Below are 21,614 nucleotides of genomic sequence, written 5' to 3'. Positions count from 1 at the left end.
AAAAGTCGATGCTCGGTGGTGCGGATACTGCTATTATTCGAACTTGGGGATGCGTATCTCGAGATCCTTGTAAAGTAAAATTTCTTCGCGGTGCTTCGTCGTTATCCCTTCAGAAGCTTTTGTACACAATAAAACTGCGCCGGAGTAAAAAGAATTATCTAAATTCGTAATAACGTTAAATTAGAATACATAACACGGTAGCATTATTGCAAAATTGAACGACGATTGACAGAAGGAGTATATAATAGCCAGCAATTATTTATTCGAATTGACTACTGCCCGGTAGATAAAGGTATCGATGAAACCAGCCGTCAGCATGATTAATTAGAAATCGATTAGGTGCTGAGTGAATCGAATAGATCTGTTGGTTTACGTCCACCTCTTGTATAACTGGGAACGAATGCTAGTTTCATGCTGGCTGATCAAGAACATAAGACTTGGAATATATTCTCGGTGAACATAAGTCATGCTTAAAGTTTCCACATGCTGAAAATATTGTGGCAAATTACATATGGTACAATACGAATTTAGAACTGGAGTAAAGTACACAAATCTCGCAATGACGTCCGTTTTGTTTTCTCAAGACGAGAAAACACTCTCTGTTCGATGTCAACCCGCGACTGCCTGGAGGCCGAGCCTTTTAACGTTTTTCTCCTTCCCAGCACTCGTCTGCTTTGTTTCTCGTCGTTCGCTGTTCGTGAATTACGCGGCTGTGTAACCGTGACCCGGATCCCGTTAGTACCGACTTCTTTTCGTCGCTCGATGGATCTGGCCACAATGGCACGCTTGATCGTGCCAACCGATCCGTATCGGTGCTAATGAAAGCGGCTTTTCCGTTGCGAGAATCTCTTTTCTTCTCTCTCGTACGCGCGTCGTCGTTATTTTTAACGCGTCGCCTGTTTGCTCGAAGCTCTGTGTATCTCTGTCAAACAGCCGGGAAAGAAAAGTATTAAATTGATGGCACAAGTCGATGTTTCAAAAAAGAAAAAAAACAGAAGAAGAGTATTTTCTCGCTTAAAGACGCGTTACGCGAACACGAATGCGAGCAGTGACACGTGGAATGGCCTTAAGTCTCTTAAACAGGCAGAATAAGCTACTTACCGCGCTGCGAACCGGTCAGCCATGAAGATAGAACGCCTGCCTATGTACGAGTTCGGCGGACCTGCATTCCCCGGGCTTGTCTGTTATCTGGGATACCTGCAGCTCGTTTCTAGCTGGTAAACGCTCACGGGAGCGCATTTACGGAAGCCGGAGACGGTCGCCTAACCGTGGCATGCCATCGTGGCCAGTTTCTATGAAGACGTACCGAGGCACCCGAAGGCTCTTGTCTACCAACCGAGACCGACGTGGATGGAAACGAGGTGAATACAGACGAGAATCCATGGCGAACCGAACTGTCTTAATCATTAAATGATGAGCAAGAATTCGAGAGATCAACGAGTTAATTCTTAATTAATTAATAATCAGCTGTGCGAGAAAAATTTCCTCATGAGAAAGAATTGTAAAAGGAAAATAATCTAACCACACGAACTGACCAAAAAGCACATACTATTACCGTTCTGCAGCAACTAGACTAATAAACCTGCAACATTGGAAAGCAGCCAGTATCATCTATCAGTCACTCTCGGGAAAATCTAAAATCTTCCTGTTCAAAGAATCCGACCCGGTAGTGTTTCACGTGAATTCATCTATTCCCAGCATTATGCCGAAGTCCGGATATACTATCGCGTTTCCCGGCTAAACCAGAGCCAGAATATAGCGATAAACTATGGAACATCGGTTGAGACCATCAATCATCGAGTCTAGCACACACCGGAAGACACCTAACCCTGTTCGTGCTCTTCATCATTCCACGGCGTCGAATCGATAGACTGGTACCCAGCTAGCAACGACACACGATGCGACACGGTTAGCATTTTCAATTAGCCGCCGGAGAAGCTGTGTGACAATTAAGACCGGTTCCACGGCATCGCTGCACACGTTCATGCGGCAACACGTGAAATTGAACGCGTCGAAATCAATTACGCGAAATAATTCAGTAACTCGTGGCTATATTATAGACGTCGGTGATCGTCAACCTGTGGTATTCATTTGTCTCCCGGTATGGTCAGCCGATCGGAAACCCGTGACAGGGAAATCGTTCCTTTCGATGACAGGACAGATCGAATCTGCTTGAATTCTCGTACAATTAAATCGTCTACGCGTAAAAAGCTTCTACTTTCTCGTTACATTTATTTTAATTACTCAATTTCAATTCTCTTTTTCTTTTAATTGATCGATGCACGCAATACGCAACCGCGTACTTCGTATAACGCTCTCCCATCGCACGATTGCCCGTTTAAATTAAAAATCCAGATACTCGTATCCTCAATAATTCATACTGCAACTCGGCTGGGCGCAACCGCCGACTACGAACACGCGCCTCATGCATAATTTCAAACAGCCGTGCACGAAGGTGTGCATTCTACCGCATTATCAAGGAAAAATACGCGTGTCTTTCGCAACGGTGACACCGTGGACCGCATTATCTGCACGGGTACGCGAGCACGTTCGACGAGGAAATGATTTACGAACGCTGGCACCGGTGCCAATGGAAACGTGGATAGGGAGGAATCATTTGCAGCGTCGCGGACTAATAAGCGAACTTGCTCTAATTGGGACCGACTCTCCTGGTCGTTATCGCGATCCATGGACAGTCTAATGGATGATACTTCCGATGATCGACGCGAAACGATCAACCAACCGAGTCTCGGTACTTTTTTTTTCGTTTCTTTCTCATCTTCCCTCGTCCGAGTTGCGTGGGAGAGGGCGTAGAACGATCTGTACACATCGGGACGCGCGATTCTTCTCCGAGGCTCGCAATCGGCTCGCGTAATGTTGTAAACGCTTATTTATGCATTAGAAGCGAGCGCACGACGCTGGCACGCGGTTATTAGACAAACGTTCAACGATACGCGTTTCTCTGATTAATGTGCCGAGGCAGTCGCGCTGGGTGGCGCCAAGGAATCTTAATTGGATTTCCACGTTTCACGCCTTTTTTTCATCACGCCATTCGATCGACCACTGCTTTACTAGGTAAAGCTGTTTTCATTGGACCCTACACCTTCCGTCGTCACGCCTTCTAATCATTTTTTTTTTTCTAACGTTGAAACGATATGCAGCGTGGAAATTGCGATATTTGCTGGGATTCGATAGAGCATTTGTTGATCGAGTTGGAGAACCTTGGCAAGCTTTTTCTTTCTTCTTATCGATTGCTCAAGGACAGTATGTTTGAAACTTTTGAATGATTCGAATGATAGCTTTTCAAGATTCCATAGCGTTGATTTTTTTTATTGTTTCCCGGACATTTTGTAAGAATTGGGTTCTTCGGTGCTGGACGAAAAGAAAAGTATAAATATCGAGATCGACGGGGTAGATCGTGGGAAAAGCGTGCAACGTTCTCGACGAGCAGAGACACGACGAAGCGGAATGCACTTGGGTTCCTTGCGATTTCTTGTCCGTGCGAAGGAACTTCGTTTCGTGACACAGTGAATTCCATGGATCGAAACGCAACGTGCGTGTCGCGTTGTCCGTGGGAACGTTTCCGTCGTCGAACGGAAAAGTATGGAATTATCTTTGGCTCGTGGGCCTGTACACAGAGAAAGAATCCAGCGTCCACGATGATGGTACAATTGAGAAAGTGACGATGATTGCGACAATGAAAGTGTTGCTGCAACTAATAGAATACTTTGATGGTCGCGTGTTAACGAGTCTGAATTGTAGGAAAGGAAAATTATCCCTTGAACCAGCGAAACCTGGGTCAATCGCGAGCCAAACTTACATAAGATATACAATAAATGTATAATTTTTAAACAAAAGAGTTTCGTTTATTGAAATTCAAAATAAATGAAATACGAAATTAAATTAAAATTGGGCTTCTCTCCATGGTCCGCCGTTCCGACTTTCGACTCGATCAAATTCTATCGTTTAGATTTTACGCGTTTACCCTATGAGTAACGCTTCGATTCATCGCGCACAGAGTACATACACGATGGCATAATGTTTGATCGAACCGGGAGCGAGACAGCGAGTGGATCAATAGTGTGGATCGAGCCTAAAACTCAAGTGACTCATCGGAGGACGCTAATTCGATCAATAGGGATGCATTCGTCATGGCATTCCGCTTTGGTGATCGTCGCCACGGTGTTGTCCTAACGGGCAGACCAGAAGCATCGAATTGCTCGCAATACGTAGTCACATTGAGATAGTACCGGGGTCATTGCACTATGAAACGTTTCCAATTCGCGCGTGTTACGACAGCGTTCGCTCTGATCCACGCAGAGTAACAGCATCGAGCGTCGCATCAAAGGTAAAAGCTTTTCGATATCGCGAAAGGGTAGCACTCTAAAGGGTCTGGATGCAAGGAGCCCCAGCTGGCAACTCGCATTTACATCTAGATAGGATTTCGTACGGTTAGACGCGGAATCAGGTTCTTCGGCATCCTCTACTCTTCGTTCGTTTTCGAGCGAACTAATGAGATCGGATGTAACGCGTACCTTGCGCAATTCCTAACCGCCAGCAGCTAGGTATCTCGTTCTATTTAGACTGGTTTCATTGCCTTTTGCAATTATGAAACTTCAATTACCATCATCCTTAGCTACGATACTCGGTTCCGACTCTCTTTCGGTGCGCGAAGGATTTTTGAACGATTCTACGGGCGATCGAGAACCAGTGTACCGGTGGTGGTACCAATTAGTCGACGACCTGTTTGCAAGAGCTCCGCTAATGTAGATGTAAATGCCTAGCTTCGTTAGATTTCAGTTAATGAAGTTGTTAACAAACTCGAGAATTTCTCGTTCGAGCGGTATCGAAATGGTAGTAGAAGAAATCTAGTCTGAGGAGAACGAGTTCGTTAAATGCGAGCTTGTTCAATTAACCATGTAATTTGCTTGTTAATAAGTAAGATATGGAAAAATATCGTGATTAAATTTTACGAGTAAAATAAATTTACGAATCATTCGAAAATTATAGAATCCTAAGGATTTTGAAAAATTTCTTATGGGGTCTTGATCCGTCTCCAAGACTTAACCGCGCGACGAGGGAGAGGATCTCCGCGTGTCACCGTCGAAACTCCAATCTGACACTGATTTACAGCCGCTCCAACCGTCAGACAGCGTGATTCCTCGCGAAGGTTGCAAGAAAACAGCTCGCCGGCTCCTTTGTAATTTCTCTAATAACAGTTGAAGTTTTGTCTGGTTCTTGCGCATCGCGTGTAACAGGCCCACGATCATTACCTTGGGATTAACCGGTCCCTACCAACTTTCTAGTTCTTCCTGAGGAAAATACGTAACGATTCCTTAAAACATTAAGCGTAATACTTAGAATGTTCTCTTTAAAAAAAAAAGTAACCCGCTACCCTGCTTTCGAACTATTTTCTCTCTTTTCGCGAGTACCGTTCCGGCTATCAACGGCTTGTCGATGCAGTTTTCAATTAGCCTGCAGGAGACACGTGACAACGCCAAATACAGCGGGGGCATGTCATTTCCGCGAGCGTTTCTCAAGGCAGAGATATCTGGGCGACGATTTAACCGGTATCTCTCAGCGTTTCGTTTCCTGTTCGCCCATTCGGGGACCAGAGCCAATTAGAACTATCGCAGGGGACGACGAAACCGGCGAGAGAGTAATAACGACTGATAAGAGAGCAAAGAAAGTTAAGTGCAATTTAATGTTACTTCGCGCGGAGACCAGACAGCCGACAGGTAACCATTGTTTCTGCATTGTGCGTTTACCTTACAAGGATTATCGTACCCCTTCGTTCACCGTTCTCGCGTTTCGTCCTCCCTCGACCAACCCTTTTGTCTCGAGTCCCGTTGCTCGCGACTAATTGCGCGGCTGATTTGTTCCGTTGTTTTCCGCCTGGAACACGGGCCACACGCGAAACGTACGCTACCGAACGCTTGGAATACAGTCGTTCCGCGTAGCCGTACGCGACTGTGAACGTAAATCAAGCGAAGTCTTTTATGGGCCGTAACCGAGTGCCGCGCGAGTAATTCCGAAAGACCGGACGGAAAACCTTCCGACGAGGAATCGTTTTTATCGATTCGTGGACAATTAGAAATTAGGCCGTTAATTTGATTGTCGTCGAATAAACGTGGAACTTGAGATTTGGTTCGGTACCGACGTCTCCGGAGAGTCGGCGACGCACGGATCGTCATCGTTATTAGCACCTAATGAGTTATCTTATTAAAAGTCCCTAATTGTTCAAGTTCCACGCAACTCTCCTTGACGCATCTACCCACCTATCTTTTCCTATAAAACTCTAACGACTTCATTACCGTTTTAAAATGGGACAGTCTCCGTGAGATGCTCGTTCGAGGAACGGTATAACGAGGCACGACGAACAAGTGTTCTTAATGGAATTCCAATTAGTCGTGGGTCGCGAATACGCGTTCCCTTCCGCGATTGTATTTAAATAGACGATCGGCCGGTTGCGCGATCAACCTGGTGGCCTTTGCGAACAATCCCTCGCTGTAACCAGCTACGCAAATCTACTCGGTTATCGCTTATTGTCGTAGGATATTACGAGATCACGCGATGCCGGCAGGCTCGTTTTTCTGTCACCTTAACTGACAGTCTCGTTTGTACGATCGCTAACAACTTACCGCTGCGAAACACGCTTCCGCTCTAACACTGGACCCGCCCTAACACGATTGTTGCGGGTGTTGCTTTTCCCCCTTGCCCTTCGCCACGCCCCGACCTCTCTCTTTCAATTTTTTTCATTTCTATTACTTCTATTATGCACGATGTTGAAGCAACCGTTCACGGGAAGTGAAACTCCGCTATTAATATGGTAGCATTACACAGCCAGCAATTTAATCCTTCGAGCAGCAATTTTGATAGGCCTCGGTTTTTACACCATTAGTCTTCGCCTTGTTTCCATCTGTCAGGTACTAATTACAATTTGAACAAAGTAACTTTATTCTCTACCTCTTCTGATACACGCGCCCATACGTTGATAGTAACCTATACTTCTGCCGTCGTCCATTAAAACGTTCAATCTTTTTAAAACACACCTTGTCGGATGAGTCATTGGATAGCCAACGAGGAAGTAACGAACAAATCATCCGTGTAAATCGAAGCCAGCGATACGATAACATCGAAACAAATTACAACTAATTAGAAGAACACGAGAGACACTGAGAGAGAGAAAGGAGGAGGAGATGAGGCGCGTCGTTAATAGCCGCGCTTGATTTTGTATTTGCATCGAGATATGTTCGATTAAAAGGGACGAATAAATCGTGGGATCTCTCGTGTGGGTGGCAGAGTCAGCTGACGAGCCATTAAGAAACAAGACGGCGCGTGGAATTCGAAGTGAAATTACAGCCAATGAAACGACTGGCAATTAGTCGCATACATTATGCAGGGCCCAGCAGGGTACTTTGTGCCTGCTGGGCCCCCAGGGATGATCGATCGATCAGATGAAAACGATTTCGTCGCTCTTCGTCCCGATATTCCTACCCCGATATCTTTTCCTATCCCGTGGGATCGCGATTCAACGGGGTTAATTGGTTTCGAGGAAGCATTTTTCCGGCTCGTTGCCACCACGGAAAGCCGATAGATTTTTATCGGACCGATCAGGATTTGTTGGCGACAAACGACACAACGGGTTTCGAATCCTTTCGCGTTTTCTCGCAAGATGCGCTCTTAATCCGTCCATTAAAAAGTAATCCCTCGTTGACTTCGCGTCTTTTTCTTATAATTCTCTTCAGTACATTAACATTTATTTGCTTTAAACTTATGTTTTAAATTTAAATATTATCCCGTCGTGTTATGGGTTTACAGAGGCGTTATCCGTGTTTAAAAAGCGTGATATGATTCAATGGCAACGGCCAATATAGCCGTGGAAATTGTGCCTAGTAAAGATGGCTGCGGACAAGATGCACGATAGATGCAGTTGCATTCCCTGTAACGACTGCATGTCTTGCCACGGTGTCCATTCCAACTGGTAACGTGAAATCGATGCAGAATCGCTACTGCGGGTACGATACAATGATCTTCTGAGATCAACGTTTCCAGATATCGCGTTACACCGTCTGGCAACTTGTACTTTTGGTTTGTTTGTTAAGTCAGCCTGGTTCCAGCCCCCTTTCACGAGACCCACTCCAAACGCTAATGGAGTTTTCATGAAACACGTCTACACGTGTTGCTACTCGAATAGAGAGACCATAAATCCAGCCAGATTTCGATGAACCACGGACAGCTGTTGCACGAATCGTACGTAATTTTAGAGGATCAAAGGCGTGAAATAGGGATGCGTTATAATTCATCGGAAGACTATTTCGATCTTTCTTTCTTTAATTAGATGTTGATATATGTCGCTAAACGATTCACAGGTGCGCCGTTCTAATTTTGATTCGAATCTAGGAACAAGCGTACTCATGCCCGACCAATTTATATTTTTTACAAACTACCTATAATATCAAACCAGGAAGCAACTGAGTATCAAATATTATGTAATATCCAAATGATCTAGCTGTATTGGATCAACTGATTGTGGCAGGAAATTGATAAAACCACCTCGCTATATTTAGCAAATTTTATTCTGAATCGTACAAATTGAACGTGTGTCATTTTTATAGCCCTGTATGATCAATAAAACAAAACCATTCAAGTCCAAAATACAATCGTGCTTGCGAAGGAATATTTATCGATGATATCGACAAGTACGAGACACGAGGAGAAATGAATCGATCGCGTGGAACACGTTACCAACGAAGAATATCCATTCGTCTGTTTGTCCAGAACAATTTACGAGCCGCGTACGGCTACCTTGACATCCGGGGCCATCAATTTGTCGAGGCCAGCTGCTCGAGACTGGCGAAGTTTGTGCGTCCGCGCCGATTCGACCTGTCCGCGAACCACCGAACGATTAAAGCTCGCGGTCAAGGGACGAAAGAACGCTGAATCACGAACCCGAAGGCGGAGAAGCGTGATGATGGACTCGGGCAAATGCGTTGGAATACCGGTGAGTCAAGTAAACTGTGACTTGTACCGACGCAAAATGGTGTATATTGGCTGCGCGAGGCCAGACGGGGTCACGCAACGTCTTCGAACGTCGGCGACGCTTGACGCGAGAATGGCGTGTAATTTTCAAATGAGCCATTCACCGTGCAGATACTCCGCCGCGAGCCGTTTCCGGCGCGATCTTTGCACCGCAAGCGCGTTCATCTCGCGTCGCGTTGGATCGCCTGATTAATTCTCCTCTCACCTCTCTCGATAGTTTGCAACTACAGAACCTACGCGTCGTACGAATTCTATTATGTCGGAATAAAAAAGTTTAATTAGTTCGCGGTGCATTCGAGCGATCCGATCGGGACAGAGTGTCCTTTTAATCTGCATCCTCATCTCTGAAACGTGAATCGGACAATTTACTCCGCTCGTTGATTGTTTCACAAAATTCCAATCCATCCCGATGCGCGTCCTACAAAGCATCAAATTTTCTATGGCCATGAAGGGTCGACGTCGATCGAATCGAATCAGAGCATCGGATGGAAAGAAGCAACGGTCCCGGGTTTATCGTTCGCAATCGCGACAGATATTGTCCCCCATGAGCGGGCCAGGATTACTCCCTGTTCACGTCGAAGTCGTTTCATTTCCCTTCCCCGGAACGATCGAGAGAGCCGATACCAACCGATTGATAAATGGACAATCGATGCCTCCGGCCGTCGGGGACGTTTCAGCCAGCGTCATAAACAGCTGACCACGTTTCGGTAACATATGGCCGAACAATATTCCCATCGTTGTCCTCCATCCTGGACGCTGGACACTCTGTCTCTCCATGATTTTCTCGGAACCTCGACCGAACCAACGGTTCTTTCGCACAATAACGATGGCCGGAGGGGAAAATTAGCTACGAGGATCTTGGCCAACGGGAAAATGGACACCCTAACCAGGGGTGATGCTATAAAAGATAGACAATGGGCACACTTTTGTTACCGATAATAACGTTAATCCCTTGGTAAACTGCTATTGTTCTGATTTCGAGGTTTATTTTAGGATTTTGAATTTATCGCTGAATGTGTTTACAAAGGGGTAGCTAAATATTTCCTCTCTCCTCGTATACACCTTATTGAATAATTAACTACCAGGTAATTGAATTGTTTAACGAGAAAGTAAAATTAAATACCGAAATTACATCTCCTCTTGAAACAGCATGAAGAAGAAAGAAAGAAAATCAATGAAAATGTTTATAGTCGCCTAACGATTAAAAGGGCGCAGCGTGTCTACTGAAAGACGCAATAAAGCGCCACCCTCGAGGGACATAATTTTCAGCCGGGGAGGTTGCTTTTCACTGTTATGCAAATCGAACGACGATGACTTGGCGAATCAACGCTCCGTAGAGGGTGTTCGAACGCGCCCTGAATGGAACGGTGCTTTAATAAATCGCCAACTGACCACGCGCTCTGAATCGTGAATTTGCACAGCGAACGAGGAGGACCAGTGTTATAATAAACTTTTCCTCTCGTCAGAAATCCGCGTTACAATTTCTCGTTGATCACCCCATCAGTGAAAAAAAAAAAGTGTCTGACCTCGTTTCCTCGCGGGAACCAGCCCCGAAATTCATCAGGGGGAGAGTCTCGTTTTTTGTCTATTTTTCATAAAGAAAAATGATACTTCTCCGTGACAGCTCGTTGAGCTGGTCGAGCTTAGGCGGACATATCGCGTTTCCTTGTAAAATTATACAGGTCGTATAGTTTCTCATTACGTATTCCCGAGTTTTGGGATTCGCCACCCTACGAGACGTTGAACCTCCTCTGAACTTGTTTTTTTAATCAGCGATTGGCAAGAAAAATGTTGAAAAGTAAGTTCCTCGAGCCGACAAAGATGGATCTTAATTACGAATCCCGATCGTTTAAAATGCGGTGCATTCGCCTATTAATCAGCGCCCGTTGCTCGTCTTATCGCTCTCGTACGTTCCTCCTATCGTCTCTATTTATTCGTGGTATCGTTCGCCGACCGATACCGAGCCAACAGGGTGCTCCGTTTTAATTCACCGCGGCACACGTCGCGGAACTCGATAGACTCGCGTGAAATTAGCTTATCGTCGTTTCGGTTTACCGTTTCTCCTCCTACTCGAAACGTCACGCTTCCGCGACTACAGAAATAAGTTTACAACCCGACCACCGCTGGTCAGACAGTTCCCAGATTCCGGCCGGCGAATCTGGAAAAAGCAGCGGGATATTTATACCCGTTTCGGTAGCAACTCGGAGTATTTTTGATTCGGTTACCGGCTTACTGCCGCTTGCAGGAGTGGATTTTATGGGAAAGTATCGACTTTAATTTCCGGTTATTAAACATTCAATTACAGCGATGGCGAACGAGATAGCGGAGCGTGTTTCGTGTAATTTCACACCTCGTCTGTTCGTTTTATAGCTGTCTTTGCTTGGATCATTTCAGACCGTCTTCGTTTTCTTAGGCGGCTGGTCGCGTTATCAGCACCTGATAAAACCATGTTCTCGGGAAACAGTTCAACGACAGTTGACTCAAGGCTGTTCAAGGTTATTTCTGTGTTAAGAAGCGATAAGAGTTTGTTTAGCCAGAGCACGGTTCATTTTGTATTTCGTTTTTAATCAAAAATCGGATGTTACGTCCGTGATAAAAATGTATTTTTGTCGTTTATAAGTAAACTTCCCAAAATTCAGTATTTTTTTAATAACTCAAGGTGGTGTAACTGTTTAAGCTAAAGACTTAAAATCCCCGAACAGAATAGAAACGAAGCCTTTCTTCCTACGATCGTAAGAGACAACTTCGTATTCGATTGCGCAATCAATTTTAGTCGTCACTTCGAGCGGCCGAGCAAGCGATTATGCAAAACGATTTTTTCAATCGCGGAAGCGGCGATGGTATCGGTTTCTGGAGTAAACACGAAGCGGTTGTCTCGTGAAACAGATCGAGGAATAAAACGGAAAAGTTTCTAGCAGTGTCCCAGGGCAAGGGGGGAATAGGGAAAACGCTGAGGTATGCTGTAGATGTAAAATGTTTTACGATCAATGCCCGTTGCTGCTGTTGCTGTTCCTATGAAGCCTTTTCGCGGAAGTGCATTAGCCGAAGATAAATATACGCCCAACTCATTTGAGTCCGCGTTGAATGCTAATATCGTGGCCGAACGATACGGGAACACTGTCGTCGGGCAATCGTCCAATTCTCGTGCGCCACCACGACCGTGAAGCTTAAAAGTGTGAAGGCTAATGCTCGTTACACTATAAACGTTTCAACGGTGTCTAACGTTCGGTCGTTAACTCCTGCACCGTTCAGTCGGAGAGCATCGATGGACTCCAGCTTCCTCTTCCTTGTCGGCGATCGACAAATTGAACATTCTTGAAAGATCCTCCTTTTATCACGACGCACTCGTAAATTCATAAATCTTCAGCCTTTCGACCTGCTAATGGTTAACCAGAGGCTGCATACGTTTCAATCGTTTTATGGATTTTCCGGTTATCGTATCGTTATTCATCCGACCTGACGTGCAACGAGTCGCGACTAGAAACGATACGACTAATGAGATCGAACCAGATACCGACAACTTAATCAACGCGCCTGGATATTCATCGACGCGTGCAACTGCGCCATTTTGTCATCGTTGATCTAAAAAGCGTAGAAAGAAAAGTATTCAGCCCTTTAGACTGAATATCGGTGAACGGGGATTCGAAGTTGAATCTTCCCTCTGCCATCAACATAGAACAACCCCAATTGTTAATCGCGAGTCTTCGTGACTCGAGACCAGCAGGCTTGGAAAGGGCGATTTTTCTTCGACGTTTCTTTATCTGCTCCCCCGAATGGGTGTATTAAGAACAAGATTACCCCCGAAGAGGCATGGTTAACGAGTCCCGACCTAAAAGAGATATCATTAAAGATATTATCGCGACACGAGCATAAAGCAATCTGAGTCTGACCGAGGGTGGACGTTAGAAAAGCCTGTGAGTCACACTTCTGTATATCTAATACATCTGTATCTAGCCTAGGAAGGGCCGAACCTTGCTCGAACGAGAAATATACGACTGTTCCAGCTCGTCGCGAAGCCCTATTACGCTCGATTAACTTATAAATCCCTTGGAAGCGAAGGTACTTCCGCCCACGGGTCGGGTCCTAATCTCGACAGCGATTCGTCTCAATTCCAGCCACCGAGAGAAATTAAAAAGAAGAACGAGATGAAGTTCTTCAAGCGGGATAATAAATCAATCGACGGAAGGAAGTGAAAGTTTCGTTAAAACTTGCTTTATTACCTCCATATATTCGGACGTGTCTGGTACGACTGTTCACCGTTCTGCCCACGATTTAATGGCATCGTTTCCGTGTTCTTCGCCATCGAACAACGGAATCCTCGATTTTTACCGCGGTAATGAACGTTACTCACGCGTCCAACGTGAAATCATTCCTTCCGAACGTACCTGTTCGACCGGAATAACGAGGTAGACCAAAGTACTCATTTACGGGGCACAAATGAAGGAAAATAAATGAAGCGACCTTAAGCTTTCAAATGATACACCGTAAGTTATCTATATCGCGGTACTTTTGTCTTGTCAAATCGTGTTAGACTTTCAATGTTTCGCAATCGTTCGTTTAATATGTATCAACCTAATAAAAGGTCGCGATTCGAAGAAGATTGTGTAATGGTATGTAATGGACCGATTGCGACGGTGACTTAGGATCAAGCAAAAGTCTCTGGTCATCCAACCTTCGTCAAAAAGTAAAACGCGACATGCATATTAATCACGCGAGTCAATAAGAGGCTGCGTTGCGGATGCTGTTATGCGTACGACGTTTCTTCATCGTCGATGCTCCTCTTCGAGGATTCCACCGTCTTCGAATCGCATCGGTGAGCGACACGCTTCGTCGACTCGGATGTTGTAGCTGGAACTCGGTGGGAACCGTGGCGAGGCGTAAAATAGCGATGGCAGCGAGTCGGTACCAGCGATGAAAAATGAATTACAAGGCCGTTTACGAATTAGTCACGCGTGTGCGCGAACCACGCTGAAATCCTCCTTAGTCCTATTATTATTCCGCGTTGAATGGTCACCGTTACGAGTTTGCGTATCCATTACTGTCCGCGTGTAATACCCGTGACAAATAAACAAGTGTCAACAGGGGACAGGCGGATCCGTGAAAGGGAACCGGGATTAAGTGACCGGCCGAAGAAAAGCGACGCATGGAAAAGGACTCGTTACGAGCGGCTCTATGGAAACAATGGACCATAACTCTCGGACCTATGTCTCGGAAACGCGCGAAAACACGTGGACGAGGCTCGAACGGGACAGTTCTGCCTCGTTATCGCCTTTCAAGCCTCGTCGAATGATAAATTATTCCTTTGGATATGGTTCAGAACTGGGATATTGATGAGATCGATCGATTTTAGGTCGCGTACATTTTCGCGTCACTTTTTAATGTTACCGTAAGAAATATCATGACTTCTGATCTGGGAAAATATCTGTCGTTACTGTTAAATACCTATTAGTTACGTCATATGAATTAGATTCTCTTGTATACAAAGGAATTTCTTCAGGTTTATTTCAAACTAGTCTATTTCTGAAAGTTCGCATAGACTTTACGGTACGTGGTACTGCATCGTAATGGCACTACCTGAACAAGAATGGCGTTGAACCTGATCTTTTCCTTTATTCACGAAAATGGGTCTTGGGAAAACTCGATGAAAATTCTGGCGGAAATTTTGTTTACCTGCTCGGAACTTTTAGTGTCCCTTTCGAACAGGAATGTTAGGGATCAAAGGAAATATTTTAGAAATATTTCTTTGCAATCTTTTTTTTATTATTTCTTCAAGATAGGTGATTCAGTTAAGCTTCGAATACCTTTATAACCACCGGCAGGAATTCTAGCGAGTTAAACAATGGAATGTCTTCGACGTCGGGTTTCAGAGGCAACCGAGTGATCGGCACGCGTGAATTTCGGCAGAAACCTAGGGTGGCGGGCAGGTGCGAAAACGAGCACCGTATGGAAAGGGAACACGCTGGGGGTTTACAATAGCGTCGAGAAAAATAAAATCCATCGCAAAGGAGACTCGATTCTACCTCCATGCTTCCCATTTCGTCTCGCAGTGCCTACACACGATCATAGAACGGACACAGATTTGCATTCACTATTAAAAGTTTCAACAACTTCTTTGGTGATTGGATTATTGATCGCTTAAACATTTATCTCGTTCTAATTATGCATTATCGAGTTAGCTTACCGGAAGTCTATTAATAGATCTCTTAATGCTAGCCGTTGACTGAAAGCCAATTAATAAGTCTTCGATCGATAACGATTCAATGGTTCATACCAAAGAAAATAACTAGGAAAATGTCTTTCTATTTCTTTTGGAAAATCGGAGCAGATGTAGAATAGCGTTGGAAATGGAGGCCAGGGTGGTGTTCCCAGACGAAAAGCAGCCCCCGTTCGTCAGGGCTGAGTGAAAGCCATTTGGAGTCGTTTCGAAATGCTCGAAGACTAACGCGGCGGGTAGAAAAAGCCAAGGGGGTGCTGTTGCTCGATGGTTCTGGTGCCAAAATGAAGCAGCGTGATCGCGACGTCGAGTGCTCCAGCCCGTCTGCGAGGTACTTAAGATTCTTCGAGTTCGAAATGGCTGCGGGATCTAACGATCGCCCACTTTGTTCTTTCCGCTTCGATTTGTCGGCCGTCGTACTTTTTCGGCCGAAAAACCAACGATGAGGACCGCGTCGAGGCGAGGTCAACGATCCTCCGAGCGTTCGTGAAATTACAAGGCGTAATTGCTGGCTGAACGGATTCTCGACCTTGGTCCTTGGTAAACTCGTGCGAGGAATGCGCGCGGAAAGCCTGGCGACGGGCAAGATGAATCGCGCGTACGCGCCTGGAATATGTAGCTTGTAGCGTACATATATGTTCGCTTGATCAATCGATGCGAACAGACACGCGTTCTTCCTCGCGATTCGATAACCGCTTCATGATCGATGCGTTTATCGAGCTGTCACCGATGAAGTCCTGGATGTTTCTAATTACTTTCGACGTTTGATCAATGTTACTCGCGTTACTAAATGGACGAGTTTATCGCACTGTAAATGATAATTAGGGATCGGGAATGCTGAGCATAATACATAATCTTTTATAGAAGAAAATGCTCGACGTTCCTCGTTTCCACGCATCGAAATCTCCAAAATTCGAAGACCAACGCAGAGAAATCGGTGAAGACAGAAAATCGGATGTACTTAATCGGCTGCAAAGCTGATAATTCCATTTGCGTGAAACTCAACGTGCCGTGCAAACGATCAGCGAAAAGAAACGCGTGCAAAGGGCAGCCGAATGGATATTGGGCTGACGGCAGCCGCAACGGCTCACCATGGGCGGTCCTGGGCCGCGTTACGAGCATGGGAACCATCAAATGGAATCTAACACCTACGGTGCCGTAATACGGTTTTAACCGGCCGCCGGCGTGCCGCAAATCTGCATAAAATATCGAATTTCGAATGGAAACGCGATTAACCGAGAGGCGTCGGTGCTCGAGCTTTTTAATCCCGGCGTATTCATGAATTTTTCTTCGTTCCGAGCCGATCGCTTTCGATCCGCTTTTCAATCGGTTAAGACGATAAAGACGTCCTCTCGTCCCGTGATTCGTTACGACAATGTAACGATCGCGAAGCGATAGGATGCAATCGAGTCGTAGAACCCTGAAGCGTAGCGACCGAAGAAGATGAGCAAACGTTAGCCTTACAATCCGTTTACTCGACGAGTTGGCCAAAGATCAAGATACCTGTTCGCCTATAAATAGATCGATCGGCTCGGTAATGAGCTGGGAGCAGTCGTTTTATCGATATCGATCGCGTAATATCGCGCAGCTCGGAATATCTGCCTGCCTAATAGAATCGATAAGAGTAACATTTTGAAGAATTTACGTAAAACTACGAGGAAGCTTCTTACTCGATCTCGTCGTCTAACGAGATCTTCTTTCATCGATTAATCTTGGAATTCTTGCTTTATTTTTTCTTTATTCTCGCGGTAGAATAGCGACACGCTTCGACGCGAATTAATAAAAAAAATTGATTATGCATAAAATGCAAACTTAGAGAAGTTGTGAAAAATCGTCACTGTCGCGTGGCGCCATGCAGACTGCCGTGCATAAAAATAAAGTAGATCTCTTGGACGAGAACGCGGTTCTTCGTACGATATTCCGTGTTCTGATTTTGCCCGCTTTCGCGAGAAATTGACAGGCTGCCAATAGGGAAATTACGATACAGTTGTTCGTCCCCGTCGTTATTTAGATGGAAATTTCTCCGTGTAACGCGCGATAGTTGTTCCTCCGGCGAAATTTTTCCAAGGGCAAAGCGCGAACTCGAAGAGTGCACGCTTCAGAACGGCTGAGTGCGTTTGCACGTATGCAAAAGTGGCTGCACTTAAAGCCACTCGCTCCGTCGTGAGCGTGAAGTTCGGAAAAGACCAGGAGAGTCCCCGTTTCATCTCTTACAGCACTGATGAGCCATCTTTTTTCTTTTTTGAAAAAAAATTGAAAACTCGGTAAACCGTGTGCGCGACGTTTCTAAATGTTTCTAACGTTTCTAACGCAAAACGCGATTCTAAGCAAATAGCTCGTTATTTCAATAAATAATTATTGAAGAGTCATCGAATCGTAGAGAACAAGAAAACTGGAATTACTGTTCGATGTTTCTTCAAAATGGCGATATAAAGAGCACCGTAAGCTTCGGACAGACTATTAACTTTTACGCGTGTTATTCAGTACCTGTCGCCCGCCCACCTGCTATCATCCCGAAAGTAGCGATCGTTCTATCTGAAACGAGGATATAAAGTTATCCGTTAGCGTCTTTAATATACTTGGGAAACTTATTCTTACGAGATATCCGGTTCGTTAACGCGTCAGAAACTTTCGTCGGTCGCTTTAACATTTTATCGTAAAACCGCTCCAGATCTCGTTCTTCGGATGGTATCTGTAAACTTCAGATACCATTTAATATATTATCGTTCAAGATGGAATAATTTGGTAGACGTGTTTAAACAACACGCCGTCAAAACAACGGAGAAAATGACCCGACAGGCGGGTTTAAAACGCGATTTTAAGTAAATAGCTCGGTATTTCTGGAAGCAAGCAAACTAAAGAAATTGTGAAAACTTTTATCGCTCGGCCAGACAAGATCAATATTATCGAGGGCAAGAGCAATACTGCGGCAACCGAAATTACAGGATAACCTTTTCGCCATCCGATAACTTTTGGCTGACATCAACTTCCGTTTGGCAACAGTACTTCTTCTCTCTGCCCGGAAGTTCGCGAGAGCTATTCGATTCCCAATAAGGACCACCCTTAAATACGACTCTATTTAACTTCACCCTTCGAAAATTAAGTTTTAAAGTCACGGGAAACAAACTAATTTCCAGAATTCTTGGCAAGATTTTGCGATGAGCTAAATTGTTTGAAATTTGCGAATTAGAGTAATATTTCCAAATATTATATAACAATTTGTGTAATTGAAATAATATTTCAAATTACCCGGTAGGAGAAAATATTGTATAATAATTTGAATAATTAAAATAATATTTCAAATTACCCGGTAAGAGAAAATATTATATATTAATTTGTACTCCCAAAGACATTCGCGGCCTAATGAACACCTTTTGATACAGTGTAGTATAATCAGGAATAAGATGAAGTACGAGAAATAAACGTAAGTCATTGCAAAAAACTAAGGATAAGGATTGAAACCGGTTGCAGAATTACAAAACAGACTAAATTGACCGTTACAATTATTAGCAAGTTTACAGATACGTGTAATTGGATTGCAATATTCATAAAAGAACCGGTCTGAATAAATGCGCTTTCCTAACAGGTATTGCTGGGATATTGAAATTAATCATATTTAAGATAAATAAATAATAAATAAAATTATAGATACTTTTAAAAAGGCAGATAACAAATTGCTTTCTGATTTTCATTATTACAATAAACTCCGTGTATTACATAAAATTATTGAAAATATCCGAGTTAAATACCATTGAAATTGCGATGTGTATTAGTCACGATTCGAGGGTAAAGAATGAAGATTTTTCATGGAAAATGATTCGCACGCAGGGTAAATAAATGGTCCGAGAAAAATAACCACCCACGCGCGGATTCTCTTTTCACCAGCACGCATTTAGTCGGGATAAATAATCCGTGAATCGTGCGCGCAATCTTGTAGAAATCTGCTTCAATAAAATACCTGGCGTTGTTTCACCAGCAAATTATCTAGCACGTTGAAACGGGCGTACAGTGATTCGTTAATCATCCATTCAAGCCACAAGGTTCTACGACGAAGATCGCAGGTGGATCTCCATGAATTCCTACGCCATCGACCTTTGCCTTTTATTGACCAGCGAATACCTTGATGATCGACGAGAACAAATAGTCAGTGTTCTTGAGTTGTTGCGAGAGAAACCGTGAAGTGCATCGTGTGAAAATAAAACATTCAAATGTGGTGAAGTATTTGAGAATTCAAGGTTTTGCTGTTCAGTGTTCAATCATTTATAGTTTTGATAATTCGTGTTTCTTTTCATTCCTGCTCGATTAATAGCTATTTGATTATCTAGCGAAACGTGAGTATCGCCGGGAATGCTTTTATTACGCCACGAAACTGATTCAAACACGCGGAACCAAAGGTTTTTAGAGGCAGGGAGGCTCGTAAAGCTAGCAATGCACCTTCCTCTGCCCGTATACAAAGGGCCATTAAAATAGTTCGAAGGGACTGAACGATTTCCTCGACGGATACGCGGTAGAGGGTTCAGGTTGTTCGAACGTTTCTTTGGACAAGATAATTCGGGAGCGGATTAAGATAGCAGCGATTTGTAGCACTTTCTTCTAGCGATATCCGGTGGAGAGGAATTTTCTGTCAGGTACAAGCTTATCAGAAACGGTGAATAATGAATGCACATTAAACAACATTATTCTTGAATCTTTCTTTAAAAAAATTTTAAATTTTTTGCAAGTCTGAAACGTGTTTATAATTAATTATAATTAATACTCAATTTTTATTTTAATTATATTATCTGTTGAAAAATTCCATTATTTCATCGCATCATTAAGCATGCTAATTAAGCACCACCAAACTATGAATGAAATATCGAACATGATGCAATTATGTTTAAAGTATTTTTCTCAAAGCTGTAATCGCAGTCATTGTTATCTTATCGCTTCTCGTATACAGGGTGGTCTACGTAATAACTCGAAAGAAAAATTCATTTGCAATGTCAAAATAATTTTGCAATTGCATCTTTTCGTTGCCCGATTCTCTGACTTCCCATTGTAACGAAAATCTCATTGACGCGAAATAAAACGTGCGCTCCGCAAAATATTCGAAAGTCGGTCGTCTCGTAGCCCCAGGGCCGATTTACGTGGCAGACTTGCGTATTTATCGTTTCTTTATTTATTTTGCGATTCCTCGAACTGACCGAGCAACGGAGACGAGAACGGTCCCAGGTGCATACATCAGTTGGCAGATCGAGACACAAAGGAGCTACGTTTCGCAAGCCGCGGATTCGACAGCCGGAAGCTGGTCGGGAGATCTCGTTTGTTGGCCGAACAAAAGCGCGCGACGCTCGCTGTTTTCGAAATTGACCGATGCAACGCGATGCGACGAATCGTGAAAACTGGACGCGTTGTTTACGTAACACTGAAAATTTTCGTGCGAGAAACAATTGGCTCGATGACAATAGGTGTTTTGCTCGAATATTCCCCTGTATGTTCGTTCGTTGACAAGAGTTCGAATTCGTGATATTTAAATTAGAGTTTATTTCCAGTGAATTAATGAGGAAAAATTGAGGAGGTGTCGTCAAATTTCCATAAACGAGGCTTCTAGACTTGTTCCTGTGATAAATACCGCATAAATTTAAAAAAAAAGAAGGTGTATCCGACTATTTATAAATTTGATGCGCTGCGAAGCTATTGCAGGTCTTGCGATCGGAGCATCGAAATAGATGAACGAATTAACAGTCGGTTTATTTGAACGTCAGTGCGTTGGCTCGCGCAAAAATTCTTTTTTCTTTACATCTGTAATACGTTGGAATGGAGTTTAAATTTGTAACAGTAGCTGCTCGTGAAATTTAAACATATGCAATGCGTTATTCGAACCTTCAAAAAAATCAGCGTAACAGATTCTTGGAACAGCGAGCTTGGAAACAAACGTGGTACAGTGACAGTGAGTTTATTTGCAAAAATTTCTTTTTATAAATCCTTTTATTAGAACCAATTTCCACTTTCTCAGTGAATACAAACGCGTATAACCAGCCACATATTAAAGATTCTTTAAAATCATTCTCACGCTTATAATTGAAACTTTCCCATCGACGCAACAATAAATCTGACGATACTCACTGGTCACGACGAAGTTGAAGTCCCGACGTGCTTCTTCCCGAAGTTCGTCTTTTTTCCAGCCACTGGAAAACGGTGAAAAGCGACGCTGACCGTCGCCTGTTCCTCCGGCTGATGGAAGCCGGGCTTCCTCGACGAATCGTCGATCCACTCGCGACGTCGAATCGAAAAGGTAAAAGCAAAGAGTGCACGTGGCGGGATAGGAAAGAACACGACCGCGAAAACGGGAGGCTACGACACGACCTCGCCGACGGTC

General features: G+C 44.1%; 1 protein-coding gene across 3 annotated transcripts in view; it reads right to left on the bottom strand.

Annotated features, from left to right (window-relative positions):
• The window catches only part of Sulf1 (Extracellular sulfatase Sulf1), a 60,788-nt gene extending 39,175 nt beyond the window's left edge, over window positions 1-21,613 (bottom strand). For 2 of the 3 annotated variants that reach the window (XM_034327674.2, XM_034327675.2), the window contains exon 1: window positions 21,362-21,611. The gene's annotated coding sequence lies outside the window, so the exon portion shown is untranslated. Of the gene's footprint in view, window positions 1-21,361 lie in introns of all 3 variants that reach the window. The other variant, XM_034327676.2, reaches the window with a different exon arrangement.
• Window position 21,614: the final 1 nt, after the last annotated feature.

The sequence above is a fragment of the Osmia lignaria genome, chromosome 2 (assembly GCF_051020975.1).
Source record: "Osmia lignaria lignaria isolate PbOS001 chromosome 2, iyOsmLign1, whole genome shotgun sequence".
NCBI classification, from domain to species: Eukaryota; Metazoa; Arthropoda; class Insecta; order Hymenoptera; family Megachilidae; genus Osmia; species Osmia lignaria.
Note: the sequence above shows the minus strand (reverse complement) of the source record. Positions and strands in the feature narration are given on the sequence as shown.